The sequence below is a fragment of the Oryza glaberrima genome, chromosome 8 (assembly GCF_000147395.1).
Source record: "Oryza glaberrima chromosome 8, OglaRS2, whole genome shotgun sequence".
NCBI lineage: Eukaryota > Viridiplantae > Streptophyta > Magnoliopsida > Poales > Poaceae > Oryza > Oryza glaberrima.
Window position 1 is genome coordinate 22,125,411 of NC_068333.1, and position 9,479 is coordinate 22,134,889.

Consider the following 9,479-nt stretch of genomic DNA (forward strand, 5'->3'; position numbering starts at 1 on the left):
TACGCCTCCTCTGCCGGTGTCGTTGCTAGCTTCACGTGCTCCACCGCCACGAGGAGCCCGTCCACCGCTACTTCGCCTCTTCCACAACCACCGCTCCTTTCCCCGATCGCATAGGTTCTTGCCATCATTGCATGCCGGACCAGAGAGGAGAGGCTGACTAGTGAGTCCCACACCAGTTTCTACCCAGCGTTGCTATGTTGCCATGCCACGTAGGCAAAAGTGACAAATAGTTAAGAAGATATCTCTTAAGAGGAAAAAAATAAGTGCAAACCTATGAGGAGCGTTTGGATAATTGTCGAATCTAAAAGTGACAAATCGTTTCCTGGGGTGGGTGGGGGAGAGAGACTCCCACCGTCTTATCATTCTTCTCTACTCTTTTCATCCCATAATATAAGGGATTTTGGTTGGATGAGATATATAGCTAAAATTTTAAGTTTTATAATATTACTATTTATATTTCATCCAACCAAAATTTCTTATATTATATTATAGGATGAAAGGAGTTGTTCTCTGCATACATTCTGAGTTGTCCCCTGATCCCGAATCATCAGGACCACCGGGAAGCAAGGATGGAGCCTCCTGTGGAACTGGAAGCCCAATCTTCCGGCCTATCCTACATTCCTCAGCATGACCACCTGCCGGCAATGTTAGAAATTAATCTCGTTCTTTTTTCCAACAAGAGTTGGATAAAGATTAAGATTTTCGTGGCACGCTTTTCAAATTGTTAAACAGTATGTTTCGTACAAAAACTTTTATATGAAAGTTGCTCTAAAATATCATATTTATCTATTTTTTAAATTTGTAATAATTAAAGCTCAATGAGTCATTCGTTAATACCACCCCGTTTTACGTAAAAAACTTAATCTTTATCTTCAAGAGAAAAGAACACCATGGCCTTGTTTGGATTCTCCAGGCTATTAAATAGCCCTCTGGAATATTGCTATTTAGGAGTAATAAACGTAGATTACTGACAAAACCCATTCCATAACCTCTAGGCTATTTTGCGAGACGAATCTAACGAGGTATATTAGTTCATGATTTGCTACAGTAATGTTACAATAATCATCTGCTAATCATTTAGAAAGTTACAGATAGACAAATACACAAGGGCTTTGTCGCTATATCTCTGTAACTAGCTGGTGTTAATGAGAAGAAAACAGAGAAAAGGGCGCACGTTGTTTCAGTGCCAGAAAGCTCTTGTGTATTTGTCTGTGTTCGTGTTTCTTCCTCGCTGCCTCATCTAGAAAGTGTAGCCTGTATTCCCGTGAGTTGCTTTGATCCCTACAGGCAAGATATCGAGCTGTTGCGCGCATCGAGGAGAAGCGGCGTGGGGATGGTGAGTGGCGACGGGAGCGAGAGCGAGAGCGAGAGCGAGGCAGCCGCCAGATCGGGCGACCCACTGCCATTAACCCACCACGCTAGGCTTCACCCAGTGGCGCTGCTCCTTGGGCGAGAGAGCTCCGCCCGTGTTCTTGCTTTCCTTGCGGAGACCAAGGCCGCACGGACGCACGAGTTGAGCTCACCTGACCTGAGCGGCTCTGCTTGAAGCTGATGCTGGGATCCAATTTCCCCCTGCATTGATTTTACCCATTCAGCGGGTGTTTAGATTCAGGGGTGTAAAGTTTTGGCGCGTCATATCGGATATACGGATACACATTTAAAGTATTGAACATAGTCTAATAACAAAACAAATTACATAATCCGCCTGTAAACCGTGAGATGAATTTATTAATTATAATTAATCCATTATTAGCAAATGGTTACTGTAGCACCATATTGTTAAATCATGGAGCAATTAGATTTAAAAGATTCGTCTCGCAAATTAGTCGCAATATGTGTAATTAGTTACTTTTTAACCTATATTTAATACTTCATGTAGGTGTTAAAATATTTGAAGAGACAGGTAAAAAAATTTTGAGGTGGGATTTAAACATACCCTCATAGTGTGGAGAGCTAGCCATGTACAGAATATTCAGTTAGATTAGGTCTCAAATACAAATAATAAATTCAAAACTAAAATTACTACGAACTTAGTGTGTTTTGTAATAGATCTGCAAATATTTTTCGAGATTTTACCTGACACCCTTTATTTTCATAATTTTTATTTTACTAGAAAAAATATCCGTGCGTTGCAACGGGTAAATACTATCTTAAATCTTATTATTGTTATACGGTTTAGCTAAACTGAAATTTACTGTAGGAATTTGCTTGGATATTATTTTTACAAGATCATGAACTATAATTAGGAGTTCAATCGTTAAAAATTAGCATGTAAGGTTTTGAAAGAGATTTCTTATATGACACCTTCTATATTTCTAAAAGCAAACGAATTTAAAAACCTACTCAAATATAAATCTGTAATTTCAAAAGGCAATGAACTTAAGGAAGAAAACACACGAGAACAACAATGAGCACATTTACCACCGTAAATTCAAATCTAAAACTACTGTTCAGGGCATGCAATTCAGATGTAATAAAGAAAAAACAAAAAAAACAATTGAGTGATCCATCCATCGTATCAGATCTCACAGTTGACGTAGCTGGGAGCAGAAGAGGGGATGAAACGGAAGGACGCACGTGTACCAGCCGTGGAGGCGCTTGTGGAGGTTGATGGTGTACTCCCTCGTCACCACTAGGGCTGGGCAAAAAGCTTGAAGCTCGTGGCTCGGATCGGCTCGTTTCAGGCTCGGCGCGGATCGACTCGAGCTTGGAGTCTTAACGAGCTGAGCCGAGCCCGAGCCAGCTCGCGAGTTACTCGGTAGGCTCGTTAAACTCGCATAGCTCAAAAATCAGACATGCAGCCCAACCCAATAAGGAAGCCCAAGTTCCCAGCCCAACAGCCCAAGTACCCAGTAAAAAGGAAAAACCGTAGCTTTGACCATCCTCAGTCAGCCGAGGGCCCGAGGCGCCTCTCTTGCGCATGCCGTCGCAGGCTGCCGCCGTGGCCTTCTCTTGCGCCGCCGTAGCGCTGCCTCGCGCCCTCGCCCTTCTCCTTGCACCGCCGGCCCGCCACAGGCCGCAACATTGCCGCTGCCCTGCCCACCGGCTCCTCCTCCCGCAGGCTGCAGCCGCAAGGGCCGCAAGGCCACGACGACGACTCCGGTCGCTCCTCCCGAAGCCGCAGCGCCACGCCGACGATGCCGATGACGCCGCTCCTCCCACCGCAGCCGCCAGGCCACGCCGACCACGCCCCTTCTCCCGCAGCCGCCACAGGGCCTTCATGGATAGGGAGCGTCGATTGGCAAGCATGGAGTCCAAGAACCGCAGCAAGGGGAAGAAATCATCAGAAGCTTGTCCAGGCGGCAGCCACCTCGCCTCTGTTCAGAAGCCACCAAGACAAAGACCTAAATCAAATCCACCAACCTCACATCAAGTGCTGCATCAATTTTTTTCACAATCTGTAGCAATTTTGTTTCCTCATTTTATCACTGATTGAACCATACAACTCGTTTGGTTATTAAGCTAAGATTTCCAATAAAAACCATATCAACCTGTACTGAGATATCCTGTAGGCTTAGCTATGTTATAGCCTCCTGTACTGATTATGTGGTAAGCAATAGCATAACAATCTGACTATTTAATTGAACTTGCAGGGATCAGACTCGAAAAATGAAGAATTTTCTATGCCGTCTGTTTCGTCTGATAGCACACCCTCACATTTGTCAGTTCATTCCTCAAGTCAAGATAAGGAAGTGGATGGGGAATCTACAGATGAGGGCAACTCTGGATCTCCAGGATCAAAGAGGAAAGGGAAACGAAAGAAGGGTATTTTTGTATCCCCTACAAAGAGTGTGGCAAGGGTTAAGCATTCAGATTGTTGGAAGCTTTTCAAGGTTGTGGATGTTCCATCAAAAACGGAGAAAGGGGTCACTGAGACGAAGGCCAAATGAAGGTTTTGCTATAGGCTCATTGCCTATAAGAAAGGTGGTGCTACTTCAGCTCTCAATCGCCATATAAAGAAGTGCACGGCATATTTGAACAAATTGGGCAGGCAGAAGGCTCAAGCTTTGCTTGGCTTTAATCCCGACATGGCAGGTGCCTCTCTCATTGCTACTCTTTTTGATTATGATCATGAGGCCACTCGTAAAATCATTGCTAAGATGATAATTGTCCATGAATATCCATTTAGGATGGTAGAGCACCTCTGGTTTAATATTTTGATGAAATACATGAATGCAACATACCAATTTATTGGTAGGAAAACTATTAGAAAAGAGTGTGTGGATGTTTACAATACAGAAAAAGAGGTTCTTAGGAAAGCTCTTAAAAGTGTTGATCATGTAAGCTTGACAACTGATTTATGGACTTCAAACCAAAATATTTGCTATATGGCATTGGTAGCTTATTACATAGATGCAAATTGGAAAATGCAGTGTTGTGTACTGAACTTTATTGAATTGGATCCACCACACACTGGAGTTGAGATAGCTCAGGCAATCTTTGAGTGCATAATTGAATGGAATATAGAGGATAAGGTTATCTCAATTACCCTTGACAATGCTTCTAATAATGATAGTGCTGTTGGCAAATTAAAGGACAAGTTCATTGCTAGGGTTCATCACAGTTCATGCCTCAGTATTTTCATGTCCGTTGCTGCTCGCATATAGTGAATTTGATAGTGAATGATGGCTTGGCACCATTGGGACCTTTGCTAGTAAACCTTCGAGAGACTTGCAAGTACTTTAAGAAGTCTCCTTCTCGTATGCATAGATTTAGAGAGGTATGTAAACAAATTGCATTGCCTATTGGAAAAGGTTTGTGTTTTGATGTGCCAACAAGGTGGAGTTCAACCTATAAGATGCTTTGTGCTTGTGAGTTTTACAAGGATGCTTTTGTTCAATATGCTTATGTGGATGCTAAATACCAATGGCAACCTTTGCTTGCTGATTGGTTAGTCTTTTCCAAAATTCATCCAATATTGAAGGCACTTGCTGAAGTAACTACTGTATTTTCTGGATCTACATACCCCACAGCAAATGTTTTTTATCCAAGCATTGTGAATGTGAAGAGGGCATTGCTTGCTGCATCTAAGTCTACTAATAGGGACAAGGTTTTGAAGAATATGGTTGAAGCTATGTTGGAAAAGTTTGATATATATTGGAAAGAGAAGAACAACCTTATGATCATTGCCACTACCCTTGATCCTAGGTTTAAGATGAGGTATGTGAGTTGGTGTTTTGTTCAAATGTATGGTGAGGAAGCTGGTCAAGTTGAGGAAAGAAGTTGATGAACTCTTTGCCACGGCTGAAACGACGCATCGCCTTGAGAAGGCTGCAAGAAACAGGGGAAGGGATGAAACATCCACCTCAACCATTGACACAAGTAACTCATTAGCTTCAGTTAAATCTTCAAGTGAGTTCTAGATATTTTTGCAATCTAGCTCTGCAAATGTATCTAAGTCAGAATGGCTAATCTATCTAGATGAACCAAATCATCCTTTAACGGACAAGGATTTCACTTTGCTTGATTGGTGGAGGTTGAATACTCACAGGTTCCTTGTTGTGTCAAGGTTGGCAAAGAGATTCTTGACTGTTCCAGCGTCTAGTGTATCATCTGAAACAACTTTTAGTGCTGGTGGAAGAGTGCTTGATGATTACCGAAGTTCCTTGCACCCATCAATGGTTCAAGCACTAATATGTGCTTCTAGTTGGATACGTGGTTCTCAAGATAACAAGACACCTTCAATGCTTGTGGTATGATCTCCCATATCAACCACTTGCATTTTTCTTTACCAGTTTATAATTACATTATATCTTAAGTTGAACTTGCAATTTTCTTTTTAGGCGGAAAATGATAAAGATGATGTTGCTAGCAACTAGATGATTTCCAGAGAGTGTTGTTGCTAGCAACTAGGATAGTAGAGGTAAGACATTTTGTAAGATTTTTGTCTTCTGATGATTTGTTCAAATGTATGATAGTGCTTCTGATTTATGTAGACAAGTATGGTGCTTCTGATTTATAGTGCTTCTAATTTGTTCAAATGTATGGTGTGGTGAGGTCCAAGGGTGTTTATGTTTGCAAAAATATGTATACAAGTATGTAGACTTGAAGACAAGAATACTCATGTAAGATTATCTAATTTTGTAGGGACTACTAGATGCTTGGATGGCTGTCAAGACATTTTGTGAGGCTGACAAGATCTTTTGGGTGGCTTTGAAGACAAAATAGTTGCAACTTCAAAGGGCTTTTGCTTTTCTTAACAGCGATGCTATTATGGATCAATGGATATTATTTATCGATTATGCTTATGCATGATTGGATATAGGATATGTGGATCAATGAATGTAACAGACTAATACTAGAACTTGCTATTATGCTATTTGCTAAGTACTTGCTGCTACTATGCTATTTGCTGAGTATGTTATCTGTGAGGGTGTGACTGTGAATCTGTGATGCTATTTTAATTAATATTCATAGAGTTCTCTGAATTCTAACAATATGTGAATTTGTGAGACTGTGATCTTATTCTGTAGTTTTGTTTTCTTATTATGTGACTATGATGCACTCATGCACACGCACAGATGGACTGTGGTGGAAGCCTGGTTCATTAAGTTAACGAGCTAAACAAGCTCAACGAGCCAGCTCGCCGAGTCAAGCCGAGTCAGCGTTTGAGCTCGTTAGTATTAACGATCCGAGCCGAGCTAGCTCGTTAAGGTAACGAGCCAAACCGAGCTGAGCCGAGCCGAGTTGAGTTGGCTCGATATCCACCCCTAGTCACCACCTCCTCCTTCCTCATCGCTCCTCCCTTCTTATCCACCATGTTCTTATCCTTCTTCCTTTCGCCCTAGGCTGGGTTTGCTGCTGTTCCGGCGGCACGAGAAGAAACCCTACCGCCGCCCTCCAGGCTCGTCGCTAGCATAATGCCCACTAACACTAAGGCCACCATGACCAGCCTCATGCTTACCTTCTCCATGCAAATTAGGTCACACAAGATTATCTGTAGCAACCAGTCTTTGTTTGTCATACACGATTGGTGTGGTGCCTTTTATAGCAGATAGTTTGCCTGCAATATCAGTGGTGGGGATGGAACTTAGAGAATTAGAGGTTGTAAGATGGATCTATTTTTAGTGTGAGCTTGCAAATAGGTCAGGCGGCTGTCAAGAAGGCTAGAGATGTAGGGCAATTGACAAAAAATGTGGTTTTGCAACCTACCTAAATGGTTTACGAAGGCGGGTTAATGGAAGCATGAAACAAGAAGGCTAGCAAATCGATATCTGAGTAGAAATCAATGCCTCAAGGCAGGCTCTCATACAAAGCATCAGCTAAAACTAGACACCACGAGCGCCACACTGGAAAAGCGAGCAATCTTGATCCTGGACACACGCAGAGTAAATCGAACCTGCAATTAAACTTTCAAATGGCACAAACATGCTTGGAGAACATGAAGTATTTTTTTGGTGTAGATTGCGCTGGTGATATAAGCACTAAACGCGTGGGTGCGATTAGATATAAGAACTTGAAAACTGAACATGTTGAAAAACAAAACTTGGCTATATGGGTGTACCGATGAACCAAATGGGTGCCATTTAGAAAACTTCACGACGTCGCTGCTCCATCTTAGCAAGAGTCCTACCTCAGCGATGTGGGACAGCCTTGAACAAGTCCTATGAGTTTGAAGAAAAAACATCTGTTTCTCTGCTCCTCTTCATGTTCGAGGTTTGTTTTCCTAGGAGAAATGAATTGTGAGGTTCACTTCAGATTTAAGGTGACAAGTGATGACCATGGCTGCAAGGCGTCAACATCGAAGTATTCGATGGATCCTCCAAGAGGACATAGGCTGTTAGGATCATAGCCGGGAGCGCGCATGGTCAAGAGGAGAAGCGAGCAATGGTGGTCATCGAGCTACAGTTTCATTGGATTTGTTCCGATGATTAAGGGATTGAGAGGCACGCGATGTTGTATCTGATTGATCAGCTTTAGAAATGATCTTCATCTTCTATCCTCACATCTGTAGTGGTGGTTTGAGAACTTATTTGGTTTGGGCATCAAATTAGTGTACGGCTTGGTGCCCTCATAATCGTTTCTTCTCCGCCTCCCAACCTAACAGATTGACCTTTTATCGAGAAGCAGAGAGTAGATAAATAGTACCGGTCTAATACGTGAATGTTCACGCGCCATCGGCATGCACGATCAAGAAAACGACAAAATCAGCGGCACATGCACCTTCCAGATCTGGATGCTATGTGTATTTGGAAAAAAAAATTCCCTTTATTTCACGATTTCACGTACGCGGGTAGCCTACATTTCTTACACGTGGCCTAGTTGGGAAAAAAAATATGTTTTCACTTTCAATGCCCAGCCAAAGGTCCAACGAAGACATTGTGGCCCATGGACGCATGTCGTTTACATGATGGCTTTTTGCCCATTCGATATTGAGGCCGGTTATTTTTTAAATGTTAGTTGGCAATGTATTGGCAAAAAAAAAAAAGTATACAAACGAACTTTGTCCTAACACCTGGGCTAGATATTGTATAGGCTATTAAGCACTATAACGCGAAATATTCAGTTAGATTAGGTCTCAAATACAAATAACAAATTCAAAACTAAAATTACTATGAACTTAGTGTGTTTTGTAGTAGTTATGCAAATATTTCTCGAGATTTTACCTGACACCATTTATTTTCATAGTTTTTATCTTACTAAAAAAATACCCGTGCGTTACAATGGTTAAATACTATCTTATATCTTATTATTGTTATACGGTTTACCTAAAGTGAAATTCGCTGTAGGAATTTGCTTGGATATTATTTTTGCAAGATCATAAGCTATAATTAGGACTCCAATCGTCTCAAACTAGCATGCAAGTTTTTTAAAGAGATTTCTTATATGACTCCTTCTATATTTCTAAAAGCAAATGAATTTAAAAACCTACTCAAATACAAATCTGTAATTCCAAAAGCAATTGAACTTAAAAACCGACTCAAACACGGATGACGTACCAAAGTACCGGCAAAAACATCTTCAATTTTTATAATAGTAGAGATATTAGACATCTTGATGCATATGAGGCCGATTAAGAAATGCCAATAAATATAAAAACAAACACAAAGTTTGTCAACGTACGACTTGAGATAAAAAAAAATGTTACGTACAAAAGAGCACAATTGAGTAGTGGCATCATTAGTGCCATTTTTCAAGGACCGGTACATATGAAAGTACATATATGCTGGTTTCTGTTGAGAACTGACACATAGACAACATCTGTATGCGTTGGTTCTCAACAAAATAAATCGGTGCAAGGGATATATTTGCCGGTTCCTAATTTTGGCCTCCTGCACAGGTCGGGGAAGATGGGAAATGCCTCACACACACCGATTTTGTGTGGACTGGTACATTTGGTGGCATCAGTCATCAATTAGTATTGGTTCATCGCGGCAACCCTCGTTTGCGTGGCAAACACCGGGAGGCCGAGAGAAGATTGCCGTGAGCTTCTCAAGTTTTTTCCTTTCTTCAGCAAGTTCAGGGGAATCTGTTGCCAC